This window comes from Megascapheus bottae, chromosome 17 (assembly GCF_031878675.1).
Source record: "Megascapheus bottae isolate mThoBot1 chromosome 17, mThoBot2.hap1, whole genome shotgun sequence".
In the NCBI taxonomy this organism is placed as follows: domain Eukaryota; kingdom Metazoa; phylum Chordata; class Mammalia; order Rodentia; family Geomyidae; genus Megascapheus; species Megascapheus bottae.
Window position 1 is genome coordinate 6,569,892 of NC_143525.1, and position 22,349 is coordinate 6,592,240.

General features: G+C 45.6%; 1 protein-coding gene across 2 annotated transcripts in view; it reads right to left on the reverse strand.

Annotated features, from left to right (window-relative positions):
• Positions 1-22,349, reverse strand: part of Gas7 (growth arrest specific 7) — a 197,099-nt gene that overhangs the window by 93,860 nt on the left and 80,890 nt on the right. Inside the window, exon 1 of one of the 2 annotated variants that reach the window (XM_090349531.1) lies at positions 7,673-7,774. The exons of the other annotated variant lie outside the window; for it this stretch is intronic. The gene's annotated coding sequence lies outside the window, so the exon portion shown is untranslated. Of the gene's footprint in view, positions 1-7,672; positions 7,775-22,349 lie in introns of those variants that run through there. 2 annotated transcript variants of the gene reach the window in all.

A 22,349-nucleotide genomic window follows, 5' to 3' on the forward strand; every position in this document is an offset into this window, starting at 1 on the left:
TAATCTGAGAGGCAGGATTTGCATTGACTTGGATCCTCCTCCTCCTCCTCCTCCTCCTCCTCCTCCTCCTCCTCCTCCTCCTCCTCCTCCTCCTCCTTCTTCTTCTTCTTCTTCTTCTTCTTCTTCTTCTTCTTCTTCTTCTTCTTCTTCTTTTGGTGCTAGTACTAGAGTTTGAACTCAGGGCCTAGACACTGTCCCTTAGCTTTATTATCCAAGACTGGAACTCTACCACTTGACCCACTCCTCCACTTGCAATGTTTCTGGTGGCTAATTGGAGATAAGAGTCTCTTGTACTTGGGCTTGCTTGGGCTGGTTTCCAACTTTGATTGTCAGATATCAACCTCCTGAGTAGCAAGGATTACAGGCATGCCCTACCAGTGCCGAATTCAGTCAGCTATCTCCACACAGATGTGGTCTGGGGGAGGCTCTTCCTTCCCCATGGCCCATTTAGGATCAATGATTCCCAGGAAACATGGTGGGGGAGAAGGAGGAATAGGCAAAAGACTTGGAAAAGATGTTTACTATATTGAAAGGTATAGGGCCCACAGGCAAAGCCTGCTCTCCATAGCTCTGGAATGTCAGAGAAGTAGGTCATTAAAAAAAATGATAGCACAAAGGGATGGCCAATTTGAAGATGGGTCCTGGATACCAGATACATGCTGCATCAATCTTACAGGCTGTGCAAAGGGCAGTCAACCTTCTCCTACGTGAGGCTACCAAGATAGCAGAAGTGCATATGTTTCATCTGTTGGCACCCCAGCTCCATGGTTCTCCCCTTGTGTGTGAATGAGTTGGAGGGCTGAGGCCCCCAGAATTGGAGTAAGGAAACACCATCCTGAGTCTTACTGGAAGAGTGGAAGAGCACATTGCAGTAAGTAATTCAGAAGAACCTCAGGAAGCTGTCAGAATGCTAGAAGCTGTGTCCTCTTTGAAAGAGGAACAGAAAGTGGAGATGGAAAAACACAGCCACAATAAAAAAGGGATGACCTAAAGAAGAAAATGCATGAGGTAGGCATTGTATGAACATTACTCAGTTAAATCAGGCACTGGTGACTCATGCCTGTAATCTTAGCTTCTCAGGAGGCTGATACCTGGAGCACTACAGTTCAAAGACAGCAGGGACAGCAAACGCTGATTGACTCCATCTCCAACTAACTAGCAAAATGCTGGACTGGAGGCATGGTTCAATGGGCATAGCGCCAGCCACTAGAGTCTTGGGTTTGATCGTGCACAAAAGGTGGGGGGGGAGAAGGAAGAGGGCAGAGGTGAAGGAAGAAGAAGATGGAGAAAGAAAAGAGGGAAGAAGAGGAAGAAGTAAGGGAGGCAAAGAGGAGGAACTTTCTCCTAGATAGTTTTAGGAAAGGATCCCATTGAAGTCAAGCTTAGAGAGACAAGTTCATTCCTTTGTCTTTCTGTGAGTGACCAATACATATTTGTGGAATGATGAGGAAGCAGTGTCTGTTCAGTGGAATGATGGCCTAATTCTGGCCCATTAAGATCAGTACAAACACATTTACATGCCTTTGTTGAATAATTAAAAACAATCTGAGCTGCATATTAGGAGTTTCTTTGTGAAAACCACAATCTGAGAAAAGACTATCCAGAACACTGTGTTAATATTTCACCTAGGAGAGAAGCAGGCAGGCCCTCTTGGGCATGTGAGGAAGACCACTCACTTGACCCTCAGGCACTATGCCATGAATCAGCTTTAGGAAGTAGGTGGTGGAAGTCAGGAGGAAGTAGGAAGTCAGGACATGGATGCATCTATCAGTCAGTCCTTGCTTGGTGTATACAGACTCTCAACCCAGGACTGTGCTGAACTGTATTGATTGGGTGGATTTTGCACCATGGTACCCCTGCCACCATGGTTAGAGAATGGGTGTGTGGTCAGACAGCACAGCACAAGTCAAGCCCCATTTAGGACTTCCTTCCTTGCCACTCTGGGAAAGGCAACCCTCTCCATCTAGCCCTCTCCATCCCACCTTCAGCCACCAGCAGCTGTTTGTGGCCAGTAAGCCACACTGTATGAAGGGAAGAGGCCTAGGGAGGAAACATCTGGCAACACAGCAAAGTGAAGTCAGAAACCCACCTGATTTTCTCTCTTGTCAAATCCTCTTCTGCCTCCCTACTGCCCCCTACTAATTTAAATGCAAAGCTCCATTCAAACAATCTGACTTGGAATAGTCCAGAAGCTTCTAAAACTTATGGGACAGAGATTCCCAGCACAAAGTGTCTATGTGTGATTTCACTGGGCTGAGGGCAAAGGAGATAGATAGAACCCAGTAAACCACTGCATTGGCTACAGATACCTGTCTGCCTCCAGATCTGGCTATTCCCCTTCAGCCAGGCAGAGAACTTCAAATCAGATTCGAATGTCGAGTTACAGAACCCTAGGCAAATTACCTCACTGGACAGAAAAATGGAAATATAGCACGAAGCTCATAGGCTTGTGTAAAGACTCAGTGAGACACAGGAATGCTGGTAGAAGGAAGATAATCACCGGTGGTGTCCCCTGAGTTCCTGGATGTCATTATGCCATTAGCAGGGGCCACCCGGGGAGATTCACTCACACTGCAGGGACTTCCTGAAAGCCTGTATGGAAATCTCCAGAATAAGGCTCTAACCCACCCAGTATGGACCAGGATGATGGCAGGAACAAGAGGAAGAGCAGTCACATGGTAAGACTAGAACTCAGAAAACAAACAAACATCGGAAGGTGCCAGTAAAGCCCTTGGAATTGAGGCTGCTTTGACCCCTGAGGCTACTGTCCTTCTTAGACTCAGGAACAAACACTGTTCTTGACCAAGAGATGCAAATGAACCACATGAGCCCCCAACAACCTACCCCACAAGGGATCTCTGTAAATGCCTTCAATGGACCCCTCTGGCCATGACCAAGCATATCCCATGAGCACAGTCCCCCTCACTGACTTCAAGCTTCTGCAAGAGGGACGGATCACATCATGGAGAGATTGGATGCCACTGAACCATCAGAACTGATCTCCATGCCATCCTTAGTTGCTGAAGAATTCCCTGTTTAATCGTGAGTGAGTAACTTGATGTATAATAGCTCATTTGACCCTCACAAAAACTCCAGGAGGGGAATCCTTTTTATTTCATTTTATAAGTAGGCTAGTTTGAAGTTGTTATTTTGTCTGCCATGCTAGTGGTAATTTCTCCTCACCCTGGACTTCTCACATGGAGCCCAGAGCTGAGCTGTGGCATCTAGGGGTCCTGCCTCCAAGACAGACCAGGCCCTCTCATCTCCCAGAGGCTGCCAAGAAGTCATCACCAGCCAAACCCCTCATTACCAATCTGACCCAAAAGATAGACAGTAACAGCTCTTTGCTAGTGGGAGCCTCATTAGCTGGAGAGCAGTGCCAGGAAGAAGGGGCTTATTAAGTGGGTGGGCAGGGAAACTCCATAGCAAAGAGCTTTGACAGGCACCCAAGGATGAAACAACACCGTAGCAGGAAGTCCACAGATGGCCATACCAAGTGGCTATGAGTAGTTTGTTTTGGGGGCCAGGCAGCACTAGGTGGTCCAATAAATAGCCCCTACTGGTCTACCAATCAAGAGGCAGGGGCAGCTAGAGGCTCAGCTCTCATGTTTATTGGGTCTAGGAGTACTTCCCCTGTTGGTTGAACTGAAAACCTGGGTTTGATTCTCCAGCACTTTTGCTCTGCTCAGGGAGCCAAGCCCCTCACTATAAGGAAAAAAGAAAAGAAAACTACGATCTGAAATGAAATAGTAACAGCAGTTGCTTCCAGACTGGCCTCTGGGCTGGTGGAACATGCAGCAGAGAGCGATAGGCACTGTGGCCAAGAATGGAAATCTGCCGCTCATTATCAGTTCCTTGTGATCCTGCAAGGTGGCATGGCAGGCTCAGTGTAGCCAGAGCTTTTCATTTGTTCTGTAGGAGAACCTAGAAATCCACAGTTCATCATGTGAAATGTGCCCATTCCAAGGTGTTCCCATCCAATCCCAGCTCCTCAAACACTGGAAGGATTGTGGTTCAAGGCCAGCTCAGGCAAAAATAAGTTAGGACTCCATACCAAGAAGCCTGCTATGCTCCCAGTGAAGCACAAGTAGGAAGATTGTGGCAATCTGAAGCTGGCTCCAGGCAAAAAAAAGCACAAGGTTGGGGTCGTGGTTCAAGGTACTGGAGTGCTTGTCTGGCAAGTTTAGGGCCCTGAGTTCAAACTTTAGTCCCGACAAAAAAGACTGTAAAAAAATGACAATCAAGTAAAAAGTTTAAAAATGAAACCATGACCAAACAAAACCAAACAAATAGGAAAACAAATACCACCCCCCCGCCACAGTTGTCTATTTGATTTTGCCCCTTGGCCCCCACTGCGTAGCTTCTGTTTGGGTATCTATATACATAGTCATTTGAAGAGGGGGGGGTCCTTAGTTTTGCTTTTTTAATTAATAAATTAATTTGCTAATATGGGGCTTGAACTAAGGGGCCTCAAACTCTGCTTGGCTTTTTCACACAAGGCTTTTTCACACACTGCCACTTGAGCCATGTCCCAACTTTCAGCTTTTGGCTTGTTAATTGGAGATGAGAGTCTCATAGACTTTTCTGCCCAGGCTGGCTTTGAGCTGCATTCCTCAGATCTCACTCAGCCTCTTGAGTAGCAGGGGATTATGGTTTTAAAGATTCACATACAACAGAATGAGCATCAGCTGGCATATCCACCCTGTGAAGTCCAGCCTTTCGGCCAGGACCTTTGACTAAATACCAACATGCAGGGTTAGGGGAGGCAGCTGGATGTTTGTGTCCAAGTATCTGTTCTAGATTCTCACTCCCAGCCTGACCTAACACCAGGTTTTTGCACAGAGAGGACTTGAGAAAGAAAGTCTGTCTTCTTTAGCTTCTTGGCAAACATACCCCATGAGCAGATGAGAAGGTGTGGAGGGGGAGAAAGGACAGAGAAGTGATTCACAAAGTGAATAAAATATGAGAGCATGAAAGGAAGCCAACCTGCTGGGACATGGGGTAAGACTGGGGGCCTAGGGCCTCCCTCCTGGGAGCTGAGAGGAATCCACACTGGAACCCTGAGCTTCAGGGGCCTGGGAGCAGGGAATCTTGATGTATGCTAAGGAGCAGCAGTTGCCATAGAACCACAGGTGTCCTCTCACTCTGCCACAAGTCTGTCCTCTGATAGAACCCAGGTCTTAGGAGGAGGGGCTGCCACCTCCTTGTCCTCTCCTTTCCTGGAGACCGCCAGTTTCTCAGCCTGTCCCCATTTGTGCCTCTGTTGAGGCTTCAGGACTTCCCCATGTGAACCCTAGCCCTCCCCTTCCCATGGCCAGGAGGACAGGAAGCAGCCGGGTTGCCTTTTCCAGAGGAAGAGTTTAAGCTCATTTAACCACCACTTAAAACCAGCAGTTTCCAAATGTACTTAGTGTTTCTTTTTTTTTTTTAACTGCAACTCTGACTCATGGTAAAAAAAAAAACAAACAAACACATTTTACTTCATGGCCTCAAAATACACAAGGCAAACACACTGCTGGCACGGGGACACTGTTTCTCCTTGCTGGTGTACACTGACCATGAACTATGTGGCTCAGGACTCTAGGTTCAAACTCACTGCTCACTGCTTCTCCAAATTTTGCCCTCCTTTTATAATAAGCCTTCCTTTGAAAGCTGTGTGGTGGTGTATGCCTGCCACACTGGTCTTTGGCTAAAGCTGAGGGATCAGGAGATCACGAGTCCTAGAGTACATTCAACACAAGACTGCTGAGAGAGGAAGAGTACGAGAGAGGGAGAGGGGAGGAAGTAAGAGAGATCCTATAGTGGATTATTTCCAATTCCTAGGAGACCCTTCCTTTGCTTATCCAAGTAGGTTTGCATTTCTGCAATTCAGAGTCTGCCCAACTTTGTAGAGCACATCCTATTTATATGTTCTCGGATTATAATCACTGACTTTCTCTGTGCAAGAACAGGATCTATAGATGCTGGGTATGATAAGTGTCAAAGAGCTTGCCCAGGGGCCGGGAGTTTGGCCTAGTGGTTAAAGTGCTTGCCTAGCATTCATGAAGACCCGGGTTCGATTCCTTGGTACCACATACATAGAAAAAAAGCCAGAAGTGGTGCTGAGGCTCAAGTGGTAGAGCTCTAGCCTTGAGAAAGTCCAAGGACAGTGCTCAGGCCCTGAGCTCAAGCCCAGAACTGGCAAAAAAAAAAAAAAAAGAGCTTGCCCAGCACACTTGATGCTCTGAAAGCAGCAAGAAAATGGATCACCTAGACGTTTGAACCAAGAAGTTTGTGATCAGCTGATGAAGTCAGTGAGACCTCTCCATCTCAAAAACAAAACACACACAGCTAAAAAGAATGAGGTTCGTGTCTTTGGAACCAACACACTTCAATTGTTTGCTGAGTGTTTTATGTTACAGGAAAAGACAAGATGACTGAATGGGACATTCTGACGACATCATAATTGTACTGTTCTGGCACTATAACAAGAAACACAATCCAAGGTTGGCTTTTGGCTTGGGACAACACTGGCTTGGCCAGTGTGCCTGTCCCAGGTATAGGAACTTGACACTTTGCAAGTCACAAAGCATGTTATCTTCAGACTCATCTGTTCCCCTCCTCCAACCCCCAGTCCTTCTTAGGTTTACACTGGCTGTGGCTATGACATCGAGTCACCACAGTGCTGGGTACACACTTCGTGCACACAGAGAAATCAAGAAAAGTTGGCAAAACTGTCACCCAAGTGGAAGGTGGCTGGATCCATGTGAATCCCAAATTTTCTACACCTGATCTTCTATGCTTCTTCCAAGAGGCTAGCTGGCTTCTGGACCCTGTTATATAATCTTGGATGCATTACATTTCCTTCAACTTGGAGCCCAAGCAAGAATGTCTAGTGTGTCTTCATTTGTAGATTGTTTCATTGATCCCTAAATCAGGCTGCCCTGATCTAGGGCAGAAACACAAACAGAAGGGCTGTGAGGATCTCTCTGACTGGTTTTGTGACCCCTGGCTAGCAGCCTCCTTGCCGTTCTCCTCCTTCTAGAGCCTGAGGAATCTGTAACTACAGATTCCAGGCTTCTCTTGACACTGCTACTATTTAGGGCTATCTGTGTCAGTGGGGTGAGTAGGTACTGAGGCTTAACTCCAGGCCTGGGCTCTGTCCCTTAGCTTCTTTTGCTCAAAGCTGGGACTCAAGCACTTGAGCTGTACACCTCTACTTTTCATTTTTGGTGGTTCATTGGAGGTAAGTCTCACAGACTTTCTTGCCTGGACTGACTTCAAACCATGATCCTTAGATCTCAGCTTCCTGAGTAGCTAAAATGACAGGAATGAGCCACACTAGTGCCTGGCTATTTAGAGCTATCTTGTCACTACAGGGACTGCCTACACAAGGAAACCAAGACAAAGCAAAGTCAGGGAGAGGACGATCCAAGTCAAGAAACGGCAAGCCTGAGGCAATCACCTCCAGCACCTCTTCCTTACTTGCAGCAACTTAAGTCACCATGCGACCCAAATCCCCTGCTGGCATAAAGAGAGGAGATACTGGAAAAGAATCATCTAAGTCCCTTCAAAGCAAAGCCAAGCAAGTCTCTTCTGTCCTAGGAGTGGAGTTACTTCACGCTCATCCTGCTCCAATTAGCCCGTAGCATCTGCATGGAAGACAATCAGCCAGACCCGGGTTCCCACTCACCTCAGCCCCGCAGTCTGTCCTCACGCAAATCTGACACGCTGGTCATTTACTGCCACTGTCCCCACATCCATTGCTTCCCCGTGCCATCGGCTAATTCACTGTGCAAAGCAGCATTTATATATAGAAAGTTGCAACCACGCAGGTTAGCATTAAAATAGAGACTTGACGTTGTCATGGCAACCAAACAAATGATATTCAAAATGAAAGAGAAGTATTCTGCAATTGAAAAAGCATGTCCACAGCCTTCCAGGACAGCTGGCCCCGTTCCCCCATGAGGATGGGTGGAACAGCCTCCAGAAGAGTACTTGGTCCTCATGAACTAACTCCTCCCATTAAGTCACTCATTCTGATTTCCTGCAGATATTCCTCATTAAAGCCAGCTCCTACCAGGAGTGGGTCCAATAGAGGGGGAATGTGATAATCCTGACCAGATATAAAAAAGTCTACTCCTCAGTCCCACGGGATTCAGCCTATGGCCCTAAGGCTATTTCTAAGAATGCTTCTGGAAGCAAAGGTGATCTTCTGTCATTGCCTGCTTTGCCAAGGAGTCAAAGGGCCACCAGCTAGCTGAATGACATTTTGAACCTCTCTGAGCATCAAAGGTGAAACAAACAGGGGTAAGGTGAAAAGAAGTTGCTTAGTTGGACTGGGAATGTAGCTTAGTGGTCGAATGCTTGCCTATCATGCATGAAGCCCTGGGTTCGATTCCTCAGTACCCCATACACAGAAAAAAAGCAGAAGTGGCACTGTTGTTCAAGTGGTAGAGTGCTAGCCTTGAGCAAAAAAGAAGCTCAGGGACAGGGCCCAGGCCCTGAGTTCATGCCCCAGGACTGGTAAAAATAATAAATAAATAGAAGAAGAAGAAGCTGCTTAGTAGCTTACTGTGATTCCAGACTCTTCTTCATCATCTTCTATTCTCTACTTTCTTTTCTTACATTCTTAGGATTGCTGAAGCCCCCAGGACAACACAGAAGCTGCTGGCTCCAAAATCCAGCTGGTGCAATAATTCTCTCTCACTATTCTCCTGCACTGCCAACACCAAGAAATGGCCAGAACTGTCAAGTCAGCAAGTCTGGATTCCTAGTCCACAAGTTGTCATACCAAGAAGCTGGGACCTGGGACAACTCTCTGAGCCTTTTTGATGACTCCTGTCTATATTTTGAAATCAAATGTCATCTAGAATGACTTCAATGTAAAAAGAAAAATAGTGTTGACAGGGATACAGAGCAACTGGAACTCCCTGGCACTGTGGGAGGAAATGCGAATTGGTTCTGCTGCTCTGGAGAGCAGAGTGGCAATTTCCTATTGCATTAAATATGTACTACCACCTGACCCAGAAATCCTAAGAGTAATGGGATTTATTTGCCCAAGTGAAGTAAAAAGATACATCCACATAAAATCTTGCATGTGAATCATCAGAGCAGCTGCTCAAGTTTGGATCTTAAATGTCCCCCTACCCCATAACGCTCGCAAAGCTCAAGTGTTGGGGCTTGTTGCTCAGCCAATGACACTGCCAGGAAGTACAGGAACCTTTAAAAGGTGAAGCCTGTGAAGGGGAGAGTAGAACCTCAGAATCCACCCCTCTCCTGCATTTTACACATCCCAGCTTTGAGGGGAGCTTCATATGTTCTCCACTTGTTTGTCTCACCACAGCTCAAAAGCAAGGGGCTAAACCAGCATGGCACTAAAACCTTCAAATCTGTGAGTCACATCTTTTTTTCTTTTTAATAGGTTATGTCATTCAGGGTATCTGTTATAGTAACAGAGGGCTGGCTGATAACACAATTAACAGGATCTCAAAGGTATTCTGTTGTGAGAAGTCAGTCCCTAAAGGTTCCAGGCTGTATAATTCCACTTCTATGACGGCTGCAGAAAGGCACTGGGAAGGACGAAGGCACCAGAAGTGGGAGTAGAGGAGCATTCAAAGGCAAAGGGAGAATATAAGGTTAAGTGTGGAGGAATGATGGCAATTCTGCATCCTAGCAGAGGGAAGCAACTATACAAATCTATGTGTATGTGTTAAGACTCAAAGAACAAGTAGTTGTTGGTGACTCATGACTATAATCTTAACTACTCAGAGGGTTGAGATCTGAGAGTTATGGTTCAAAGCCAGTCTGGGCAAAAAAAAAATCCAAGAGACTCTTATCTCCCATGAACTAGCTAAAAAAAAAGCTAGAAGTGGAACTGTAGCTCAAATGGTAGAGCAAAATGCCAAGTGAAAATGCAAGGTCTGAGTTCAATACCCAGTACCAGTATAAACAAACAAACAAACAAACAAAAATATTTATAAAACTGTATGCTAAAGCAAGTCAAGCTTATTGTGTGATAAGTGAAAAAAATTACATTCATTTTGGTGGTAGGGAATTCAAAGATGAGGACCCTTATTTTATGATTTGACTACCAAAAGAATGAGTCCTCCCATTCAAAGAGCCAAGTCCAGAGAACAACTTGGTGTTAATATAATTTTAAACTATATGGGTTCTGTTATTGTTCTAGGTCAGTATTCTACAAGTGGATGTGAAACTGGGGCAATAGCATCTCTGGGGAATTTGCTAGAATGTACAGAGCCCGAGGACCCTACCCAGACCTCTAGAAATGTAAATTCTCAGGGTAGGGCCCACATCTTCTTGGTAAGTGATTCAATTGCATGCTGAACACTAGCTAGTTCCAGTGTCCCAGCCCAGTGCCCCTGTCATATCAAAACGCCATGGACAGTTGGATGCTGGTGGCTCATGCTTGTAATCCTAGATATTCAGGCTGGATCTGAGGGTCACATTTTGAAATCAGCCTGGGCAGAAAGGTCCCTGAGATACTTATCTCCCATTAACCCCTAGAAAAATGGAAAAGTGACACTGGCTCCAAGTGGCAGAGTGCTAATCTTGATCAAAATGCTCAGAAACAGTGCCCAGGCCTAGTGTTAAAGCCTTGTGACCCATCATCAACAACAAAAGCCATGGACATAGATATTTCTCTGTATCTTTTCTCCTCTTCCTTTTCTGTATTCTCTACCCCCAGTTTAAGCTTGTCCCAAACATGGCAAACTTCTTTCTTGCAGGGAGAAATCAAAGACTAGAGTGCTACCTGAGGCAGCAGGTGTATCAAAGGATACATATCTAGGGATACTTGGGTCCTAAGTCAAAGATCAGAAATGTACCATGTGTTCTGCAAACTCCTCTTCCATCAGCACAAACCTACCTAGTCTTTTGACCTAGGACCAGAACCCTCTGGGCCAGTCTGGTTTCCACTGTCAATTCCCAAAGCACAATTTCCTACCTTTCCCCAGAACAGTGACTTCAAAGACATATTGCCTGGTTGCTGGCTCCAAAGCCCCAGAGATGACAGATTACAAGGAAGAAATCAGAACCATATGGATTTCATATTCAACAAAAATAAACAGAAATTACAGCATCAGGGATGGGCCCAAGAAACAAGGGGTCTGTGTGTTTGGCATAGAGCCCAGGCTTGGTAGCCCTTAGCAAGGGCTGAGCTTCTCTGGCCTCACCACTCAATCATGACTCCCACAAACATTGCTGGGGTGGGGGTGGGGAGATCTAGCCTATTCTCCATCATTCTTGCTGAGGTTTTGACTAGCAATCTTGCTGCCACTGACATTGTACTGTTTTATTGAGGTTTTTTTTAAAAATATATATTCTGTTTTATGGTGCACCTGAAGACAGTTTGGCTTCCTTTCTGGTTTTATCCACGGATGCACAAGCACCGACAGGAATACAGCATTGTTAATGATAGTGTGACAGCTCTAGAAACCTCTGGGGGTGCTCCCACCTCTTTTCTGCCATGAGCTCCTGCTTCCTAGAGCAGGCAGAGCTGGGGCACCCACTCTCTCAACCTCATTGCAAAACTCAGGAAACTCCTTCTCAATAGGCACTCTGGGGAGAGAGCATTTATGAATTGAAGATGTTTTGTTTCCCTTGGATGCAGGACAATGTTTAGAGACATTTCCTAGTTATCATCATGGGAATGGAAGAGGCCAGGGGATTGCTAAGAGCTAAGTCAATGACTTTGGACAACACACATCTATCCTAGGGCTCTGTCATTCACATAGTGGGTCTCCTTTGGCTGAGCTGAGGTACTGGTAGGGCCATGTTTTTCCTGGAGTCTCAGAAAAAGAGTTTGTTCCCAAGTCTTTACCAGAGACGGCTTGGATTACCTGGCCTGAGATTGCCTCCATCTTCAAAGCCAGTAAAGGCAGGCGAGTTCCTCTTCACACTGCCATCTCTCTGGTTCTCCTCCCTCTTCAATATCTCTGTCTTCTAATGTTCCTGATGCTTCTATTAGGGGCAGCTGAATGGTCCAGAATAATTTTCCAACTTAAGGTCAGCTTAGTTGCAGCCTTCATTCTATCTGCATCCTTCATAATCACACACACACACACACACACACACACACACACACACACACACACACACGCACTTACAAATTCCCAAAACAAACACTCGATGTGTCATTGTTAGGAGTGTCATATCAGTGACTAGCATTTGAGGGCTATGAGCATCTAGTGCATGGAAACCTGGGATATTGCTAAACGTTCTGCAACACAGAAGGTCTGACTGGAGTCCATTTCCACAGACAGCTCCCCCTTGGGTCAGGTAGAGGTCCATGAGTAGCTCTGACCCATGACAAAGCAGAAACCGCTAGCATCCTTTTAAGTGTCTTGAAATTGATTCTCTAAATTCTCAGATTATGGCTTCAAATGGTTCTCTACTAATATACAGAAAGTCTAAATCTTTGTAATTATATAAAATGCACATAGCCTAGTCTATAAGAGCCATATAAATGCAGTGGACAGAGATCCTTTAAATCTATGAATACATTCAAGTGCATAGCTATTTCTGCTTTTGCTAGTGGGTTGCTTTTTTGGTCTCCTGAATCCCTGAACTGACCAGCTGGAACTATTCCCTCATTTCCCCACTATTTCTTTTCTTTTCTTTCTTCTCCCTCCTGATCTCACCGAGCCACTGATAGCTGACACTAATTCCCAAGGACCTTGAAGGTCTCAGGCATGTCCACAAATGCCCCCTGGATCCCCAGAATCATGTGGGTACCCAGGGATATCCTCTTCCCTGAAGGGAAAGTAGAGGGAAGAGGCTTCTCTTGTAAGGAAGGAAGCCTGGGAAAGGGTGGGGAGACTACAGAGGCCCTGGCCCTCTGCAGACACCAGAGGGCGACACAGAAAGGATGGCTCCCCCTTCTCTCCCCTGCCAATAAATGAGTTTCCCAGAGCAGATCAGGAAGGGGTGGCAGAGGGTGACTACGTGATGGTTTCATAGGATTTCCCCTAAAACAACATCCTAGCAGGGCCTGTGAACATCACTTTCTTGTCATGGTGATGTCCCTAAAATGATGGACAGAAGCTTTGTCGTAAGTGTGTTTGTGTGCGCACATGCATGCGTGTGTGTGCTAAGACATGCAGGTGGCTATCCCCCTCTTGCTGTACCCCAGGAAACCTCTTGTGGGTGTGTGTATGTGTGCGTATGCGCCTGCGCACACAAACATGGGGGGACACACTCATGTGTGCACACCAATTCTGGGGCTTCAACTCAGGGCCTGGGTGCTGTCCCTGAGCTTCTTTTGCTCAAGGCTAGTACTAGAACTCTACGACTTAAGCCACAGAGCAGTTTCTGGCTTCTTCTTTGTATGTGAGTACTATGGAATAGAACCAGGACTTCATGCATGCTAGGCAAGCACTATACCACTAAGCCACATTCCCAGCCCAATCCCACTCTTTCATAGGGCACAGTGAGGCACTTATGCAACTTCTCTGTTGCAAACATCCTGCATTTCTGCCAAAGCCACCATCTGCTTCTAAGTATGGGAACCATAACTCCAAGGAAACCCTCAGAAGATGTAGCAGAAGTAATCAGGGCTCAGAATCACCTATGCCAGCATGTCTGCTGATAGGACACAGGGTTCTTGTCCCTCCATCCAAAAAAATTGCATGCAGTATATGTGTGTGTTTTGTGCAACACACCAACATTCCAGCCAGAAGCAAGACAGAAGACACAGGGTCTTGCTCACAGGGCCGAAGATGGGACCTGGCTCCAAACATTTCTAGGCAGTCTCGCTTTATACTCACATTTGAAATGTCATGGCAGAGGCAGGTCGCCTGAAACTGCCAGATGCTATGGCTTGCTTTGGGCTCCTCTCAGCAGAGGAGGAAACCCAGGTTTGGTTCAGTCACTGTCTTAGGAACAAGACAGTGATAATCTTGTCCAATGTGGCCACACTGAAGGCTGAACCTTGCACATCTGTCTCTCAACTCTCTGTCACCTCGGCCCTCACCTGTCTAAAGACCCAGCTTCCTGACCACCAGTTGATCAGGGCTCAATCCCTGTCCATCCTCTTCTGGTCAAAGGCCTCCTTTAGGAATCCCAGGCTCAGGGCCCCCACTTGTAAGGGGGAAAGGGGGAGGACAAAATGACAGAGGAAGTACTCTTTCCCATTCAGCCACAAGGGTTCTTTTGTTGCCCGCATGCCCCCAGTGACTCACCCCTACAAAGACCATAGCCAAAGAGAAGCCCATTGTAGCAGGAATGCTCTTCCCCATTCCCTTCCCCATTTCTCAATGCAGAGCTCCCCAGACAGAACATTAGTCTTATAAATGCCAAGCGAAGTTCAAAGATGCTTTAAGAATGTGATTTTCAAATGGAAGGCCCCAGTGAGGGGCAGCTGCTGCCCTAGCATCAGAGAGCCATCATTTCAATTCTCTTCCTCCTCTAGGCTCCCCAGTGTGTGTGAGAGGGGATTCCACTGCCACAGGGCCAGAGGGCCAGCCTCTTGGCAGGTGTTGGCATTTGCAAACTTATCCAAGGTAATCCAGTGGCCTAGAAACTACTGTGCTTCCAAGTCATCTCATCTCCTCAGCTTCTGCAACCACCAGGCCAGAAGCAGCCTATGGTTTCCTCAGCCCAGCAAAGCCTGTACTTCTGGCAATGAAAGAGCCCAGATTCGCCTTGGGGAACTACTTTTCCCTCCCCTGCTCAAGTTCCCTAGAGTGGCTGTAAGTCTGGTTAACTAGCATATCCCTCCCTCTGGCTACAGGGCCTAGCATTAGGGTGGACATAAGAGCCATGTCAATCATCTGGGGTTGAATCTTTGGGCTCTTTTTGGAATTGTTAGGAAAAACAAGTATTATATTTTAGTTTAGAAAAGAAAAAAGTTTCGTTATTCAAACTTCAAAACAAATTTGATAGAACACAAATCTACTGGTTATCTGGGCACCTCACAGGAAACCTCACCAAGAATGGAGCCAACTCAGAAGAGAGTAGAAATGAACAGGAGGAGTCAGAGACACAGACATATCAGTAATGCTACTGATTAAGCCACTTGATCAAACCATGCCAGAAACAGAACTTCCTGGAGAGTTTCAGATTGGTGTTCAGTTACACCAATCTACAAACATCTTTGTCTTCCATTGAATGGGATTTCTGGTGTGAACAAAAAGATTCCTGGCTAACATTTCCTTGGTAAGGCCAAGTTGGTATGTGAACATATGACACTCAAAGCTAAAAGACCACAATGCAGGGAGAATGTAGAGATTCAGTTCCTACTAGTTTCAACCAGTATTGGGCAAGGTTCTCTCTGAGTCCACATTTCTATATCGTTTCCTTCAGCAGCTATAACCAGTTACCATTGACTCGGTAATCGATGGCTTCAGACAACAGAAATGTATTCTTTCACAGTTCTGGAGGTCAGAGGACTGAAATCCATATTAGGAGCTTCAATCAAAGTATTAGGAGGATCATGCTCCTCCCCAGAGGTCCCAAGCTTTGCTGCTTCTGGTTCTGGATGGCTGTTGGCATTCCTGGCTCCCATAGTTGCCTCTCTGGCCATCCTCCCTATCAGATGTGTGGCTCCTATCTCCCACAGCCTCCTTGTCTCAGGAACAACTTGTGAGTGCATCCAGAGCTTAAACAGATAATCCAAGATGATCTAAACCTCCTCGACTTAATTACATCTTCAAGGACCTCTTCCAAATCAATTACTGGACACGCACATACCTGAGAGCCATTCTCTGATACGACCTAATCACCCTGAGATGAGACAAAGTATAGAGATATGCTCAGTGCTGACCACAGCTAGATGCTGGGTGCCTCAAAGAAGTGCTCTGTCAGGAAAGACACACACACACACACACACACACACACACACAGAGAAAGAGAGAGAGAGAGAGAGAGAGAGAGAGAGAGAGAGAGAGAGAGAGAGAGAGAGAGAGAGAGAGAGAGAGCGCAGAAACAGCTCTAGGGAAAAGTAGTAACTGGTTCATAGACCAGGCTCAGATAGCAAAGTAGAAAACTGTGACTCCCCTTCAGCCCAAGATAAACCCCACAGGCAATGTCCAAAAGATGATGGGGCTGGTCTAAGAGATTAGTATTCTCCATAGTTACCCACACATTTCAAAATCTTTTTTTTTCTTAAGTCTTAGTACATATAGCTTATAATGTCACTTACATGGCATCATGTAAGATTCCCCAGTGGCCACAATTTGCCTTTACTGGCTTCTCAGAGTCATTGGATTTGGGAGTAGAAGGAGAAGGGTAGAGACTACAAATGCTCAAAATGTGTGTTAGAGATAGGCCTGGGAACCAGAATGCTCAAGTTCCAATAAGCATCCTCAAGCATCCTGCTTATATCAGCTGAGTTTCCTCTGCCAACTGGTTCATTCCTGCTCCTGTCTTTTCACCCATAGGGCCCCATTCCTCTGAGTTTCACGATCCTCCACAGTGGCTGGAGTGGGAAGTCCAAACCACAGAATACACCTCTGGTGATCTTAATAGGACCACCAGACCATGAGATCCATTCCTAAGCCAGGAATGCCTGTAATCTCTCACAACAGGACAGTTCTTTGCTAAAACAGCCCAGAGGCTCTCTGGTGGCCTGCTGACCCTGGCTCAGGGAGGGCAGGATCAGAGGTCATAAACCATGTCCTGGAAGTTTGAACAGACATTGGAGTGAAAGGAAGATTCCATCCCTGAGTCAGATCCCCCAGTGGGGAATCCATTCAGCATTCCTTAATCTTGACAGGAACCACAGCCAGGGTGTGGTTACAGTTACACACTATGAAGAAAGTAGGGTGTGGTATCACTAGAATTATTGGTGACAAATCACTGCTGTTCATCCTAGTAATTTTTGCAAAAAAAAAAAAGAGAAAAAAGAAAAGAGTTTGGATTTGTTCTCTGTCTTTCAGAGATTTAGCAAAACTATATTTGAGATTTTAAGCCATGCATAAAAATTCCCAACACTTCCTCTCAGACCTTTCAGCCCGTTATGTGAGAATTAACAAGATATCACATCAATCACCATCCCCAGAACCCTTGTCATATGATTTTTTTGCCAGTCCTGGGGGCTTGAAATCAGGGCCTGAGCACTGTCTTTGGAGTTTCTTAGGGCTAGAGCTGTACCACTTGAATCTCAGCACCACTTCCAGTTTTTTTTCCTATGTATGTGGTATGAAGGAATCAAACCCGGGTCTTTGTGAATGGTAGGCAAGCACTCTACCACTAGGCCAAACTCCTGTCCTGCCAGATTCTTTTGATAGGTTGGCTCTTTCCAGAAGCAGTAGCATTTGCACCAGGTCTCTTGCCTCTGTCTACTCTAGGAGCCCTTTGCTGATTCTCAACAAGCCATGCTGAGAGTTTTCATGACCATCCCTACATTTGATGATTGTCTAGAACTCAAAGATCCAACATTCACACTGGGTATGGTTAACTCCTTCAGCAAGAGGCTGTGACCACACATATAAAACATCATCTACCAGGAAAGCTCATCAGAGCTCTAGTCCCTAGAATTATTACTAGGGGCCAGTTATGTAGACATGGACCCAACCCAACTTGTGGAATCTCAGTGGAAAAACAGGTATTTAGCATGAACAATATTGTATATACCAACATTTTTATGGAAGGGACACCATATCCTTCAACGAATAGTGGAAATTCTTCCCAAATTCAACTTCTGGGACATCAGTGATGGGGTAGAGCTTCCTGAGAAGAGTAGGGGCCAGCTTGTGCTGTGAAATCTACATATTAATCAATATGTAGATTGGCTATAGGTCATTCATTGGATAGGACTTTCCCTGCATCTTGGCCCCTCCAATGGCAGAATCCAGGCACCAAATTCCACATAGTGACAAGCTCTTAAAATTCTGTGCTGACTGAGCATTTAGTTCCTCAAAGCTTCCTGTCCTGTAGCTGGCTGGTTCCTGGCAGTAAACCAGGAATGCTGAACTTCCCTCTGTGCTCTGTATTTTTGTGTCAATGAATATGTCATGTAATAATAGCCACTGTGCGTGAGGCATTGGGCCAAGCAGTTAACACCTATGAAGTTCATTTAAAATCAGCATTTCACAATGGACTCAACCACAGCATATAGATGTGCCATCATTTGCACAACGTCATGCAGGCAGTGAGTTTGAACTCTGGTGTTTTTGGTCCAAGATCCAAGGACTTTTAACTCATTCAGTAACTGCTGACCATTATCGTCATTTTCACATAATTTTTCTCCCTTGTTCATTAACAGTTTTAGATGACTCACTTTTCACACACACACACACACACACACACACACACACACACACACACACACACACACAGTGGTTCAACAGAAAATGTTCTAGTCATCTTCAAATGGAAAACTAGTAACATTTGCCAGAAACCTGCAGTAATAACATAAAAAAAAAAACCAAGCAAGGATTATGCCATCCTCACGGTAACTGCTGAGGCATTCTTTCACTCAGCCTCTCAGAGCTTTGTTCCTACCATAATCATGGGCACACAGAGAGAAAGGCAAAAAGGAAAATCCTCTCTGCACAACTCATTAGCACTGGCTGTCTTTCCCATAGACTTATGATAGCTTTCTGTTGCTGTGTGACAAAACACCTAAAAGAATCAACTCAAAAGGAGGATATGTCCATGGTCATAAAGGAAATGCAAATAAAAACAACCCTAAGATACCACCAATTAGAATGGCCAATATTCTGTACGCAGACGATGACAAATGCTGGTGGGGTTGTGGAGAAAGAAGAACCCTACTGCACTGCTGATGGGAATGTAAACTAGTACAGCCACTCTGGAAGGCAGTTTGGAGGTTTCTTAAAAAACTGAAAATAGACCTTCCCTATGATCCTGCCATACCACTCCTGGGCATCTACCCTGAGCATCATAACGCAGGATATGATAAGGACACCTGCTCAGTCATGTTCATCTCTGCACTATTCACAATAGCCAAGCAACGGAAATAACTCAGATGCCCTACTACACATGAATGGATACAAAAAATGTGGTACATATATAGAATGGAATTCTACATAGCCAACAGACAAGATAAAATAATGGCATTCGCTGGTAAGTGGATGAAACTAGAGCAAATCATGTTAAGTGAGATAAATCAAGACCAAAGGAACAAAAGGTGAATGGTATCCTTAATATGTGATTATTAGATCCAAACAGTAGAAGAGCAATGACTACATATTTGGTACCCAAGGTTATGGACATGGTTTTGGAGATATAAACATAACTACATAGTCATAAAAATCTATGATGGGATATATACTCCTTAGACATAATGTTTTATTGTATAGATTAATATGTATCTATGACATACAAACCCTCAGCTTAATTTTAATTATGTTCTAAAATATATGTGTTAGGGATTGTATATAGAGAATCCCTTCTCAAATACTTGTTTGTTAAACACGACATTTGAAATATGATGTAAAAATCAATGTTAATAAAATCTTTTTTTTAAAGGAGGATATGTGCATTTTGGCTCATGGTTTCAGGTTTCAGTCTATACTCATTTGGCACTACTGCCTTTGGGCTTCTAACTGCACAGAACATTGTGGCAGGGCCAATGCAGGAGAGAATTGCTCATGGGGGCCAGGATGCTAAACAAAGAATAGGAAGAGGCTGAGGTCACAATATTCTTTTTTTATTTTTTTACTTTTTTTTTCTGACAGTCCTGGGCTTGAGCTCAGAGCCTGAGCACTGTTCTTGGACTTTCTCAAGGCTAGAGCTCTACCACTTAAGCCTCAGCACCAATTCCAGCTTTTTCCTGTGTATGTGGTACCGAGGAATCAAACCCGGGTCTTCGTGCATGCTAGGCTAGCGGCCAAATTCCTGGCCCACAATATTCTTTTCAAGGACAGACTCCCAATGACCTAACTTCCTCCCACTCGGCCCTATCTCTAAAGGTTCCGTACTTCCCAACAGTATCACAGGCTGGCAAGCCTTCAATCCATGGACTTTAGGAGACATTTCAGTCCAAACTCCAGCATCTATCGACATCTATCTCAGCATAACACTTTGGGGGAATGCTATGCTATACCACAGGCAGTGTATAACCTGCCTCGTCTAACCCATGAGGCCCAGCAAGGACTACTGCATGCCCCAGTCCTCTACCCATCCCCTTAGGTCCATTCCAGCCTCATCCTTCCCCATTCTCACCCATTTGTTCTCCAGCTTTAGGGCTCACCAAACCCCAGATTTCAGTCATCACCTACCACTAGACTGGACCAACTGCTCTAGACTTTTCTAGTATCACAGGTCCACCTCCTTATTCTCTTCATTGATATTTCCTACTTTCAGAGGCTCTGCTCAGCTGGCCAGGCTATTGGTATAGTCTTACAGAGAGCTCCAGCTTATAGGGCAACTAGACTTCGGTTGGAATCCTGGCTCCTCAATCCTCTCAGGAAAGTGACTTTTGTGCATGAGAAATGGGACCAAAAATAGTGTAGCTCACCTAGGATTACTGTGGACAATGTAGATTGTCCAGGCCTGTGCTAAGTGGATGCTGTCTTTACAGAGCTGGGCTCTAAGACTGGGGCTGAAAACAGGAGAGGAGCCAAAGAGGGCATCGGCATTGGCACTCACATGTTGCAAAGAACAGTCAGTCCCACAGAGTCTAGCTTACACCGTAGACCAAGGCTTGAAAACTAGACCACAGGCCAGATCTACTCCCCTTGTTTTCCTTTGAAAACTCTTTTTGAAAAGTATTTGACTTAGTGGCCAATATAAAAACCAGGGATGCTCTCATCAAAACCCAAATCATAATCATTTCAATGGTCTCTTAAACACTTAGGATGTCCATACTGGAGTTGCTCAGAGAGAACAGAAAAGAACATCCTACCTTATCCACCATTCTTTGCTGCTGGGGTTTGCACATCTGTGGCTGCCAATGGGAACGACCCAGGCAATGAGAGACACTCTAATTGCCCAGGAATACACAGGTCATGGGGAGAAACAGAGAATGGATGCTCTTAAATCCACGGTAATTCTCAAGTGTTGACCCAGGAACCAGGACATCCTTCTTATAGTCTCTCCTGCCTCGTTCAGCACTGTTTCCTGCCTGGTCTCGATACTTATACAGCCCAACTGCTTGTTCAGCCAAGTCTGTGTTAGGAAGGGCTGTGGTGCACAGCACAAACGCAACATGCAGACCCTGGCCAGAGACACCCTGTTTATTTATTCCATGGCATCTCTGCTGGAGTAAATGAACAATTGGTTTGACATCCCTCCCCATTCCTTAATTTTCTTTCAAAGCTACTACTCTGGTCACCCTGGGATAGCTGAAACTTCCAAAGGCCAAGAGAAGAGCCCTGGAAAGAGCTAGAGAAGACTTTCCTGTCCTAGGTCTGGGCCTTGTCATTCTTGAATAGAATTCCAGTTTTAGGTTTCCAGGCTTGTGCCTGAAACCTTGATTTCAGGCCAGCCCCGGCAGAAAAGTCTGTAAGACTCTACCTCCAACTAACTGGTCAAATGTTGGGTTGGGGTTATTGCTCAAGTGGTAGAGTGCCAACCTAGTAAGTGTAAGTTCAAATTACCACCACAGAGAGAGAGGGGGGGGAGAGAGAGAGGCAGAGAGAGAGAGAGAGAGAGAGAGAGAGAGAGAGAGAGAGACAGAGACAGAGACAGAGACAGAGAGACAGAGAGACAGAGACACAGAGAGGCAGAGACACAGAGAGGCAGAGACAGAGACAGAGAGAGAGAGAGAGAGAGAGAGAGAGGCAGAGACAGAGACACAGAGAGGCAGAGACAGAGACAGAGACACAGACAGAGACAGAGACACAGAGAGACAGACAGAGACAGAGACAGAGAGACAGACAGGGACAAAGAGAGAGACAGAGACAGAGACAGAAAGAGACACACACAGAACCTTTTGTAAAACATAGGAGCCAAACTGTAGCCTCAGCAATCACTGTCCCATCATTTCTTAAAGAAGCTATGTTTCTGTCCACAAGCCTTCTGACTCCATAGGAGTCAATATAAAAAGTGGGAATTACCCCTTGCCAGTTCCATTTCTGAGGCATGATATAGGTTCGAGGGGAGAGAGATGTGGAGCGAGTGAGTTTGCTGAGCAAGATCCAGTGGAGAACTGGAGCCTGGGGTGTGTCTGGTTCCAGGACCAAACAATCATGATTTATTGAGATTGGGGGGCATTTCCCACTGGTTTTATGCCATTTTTCCCTAAAAAGCGAGAAAGTCAAGAGAAAGAAGAGAGAAGGTGTCATTTCCTCTAGCCTGTATCTGATACAGAACCAAGAGGATGGCCCTCCGGCTCAGGAACCAGAGAGAGCAAGGTAAAGGCTGGCTGCGATGACACAGGGGAATAGGATTTTCATTGCACAGATGAAGTATGGTGGAGCTAGAGAACAGTGACAAATGAC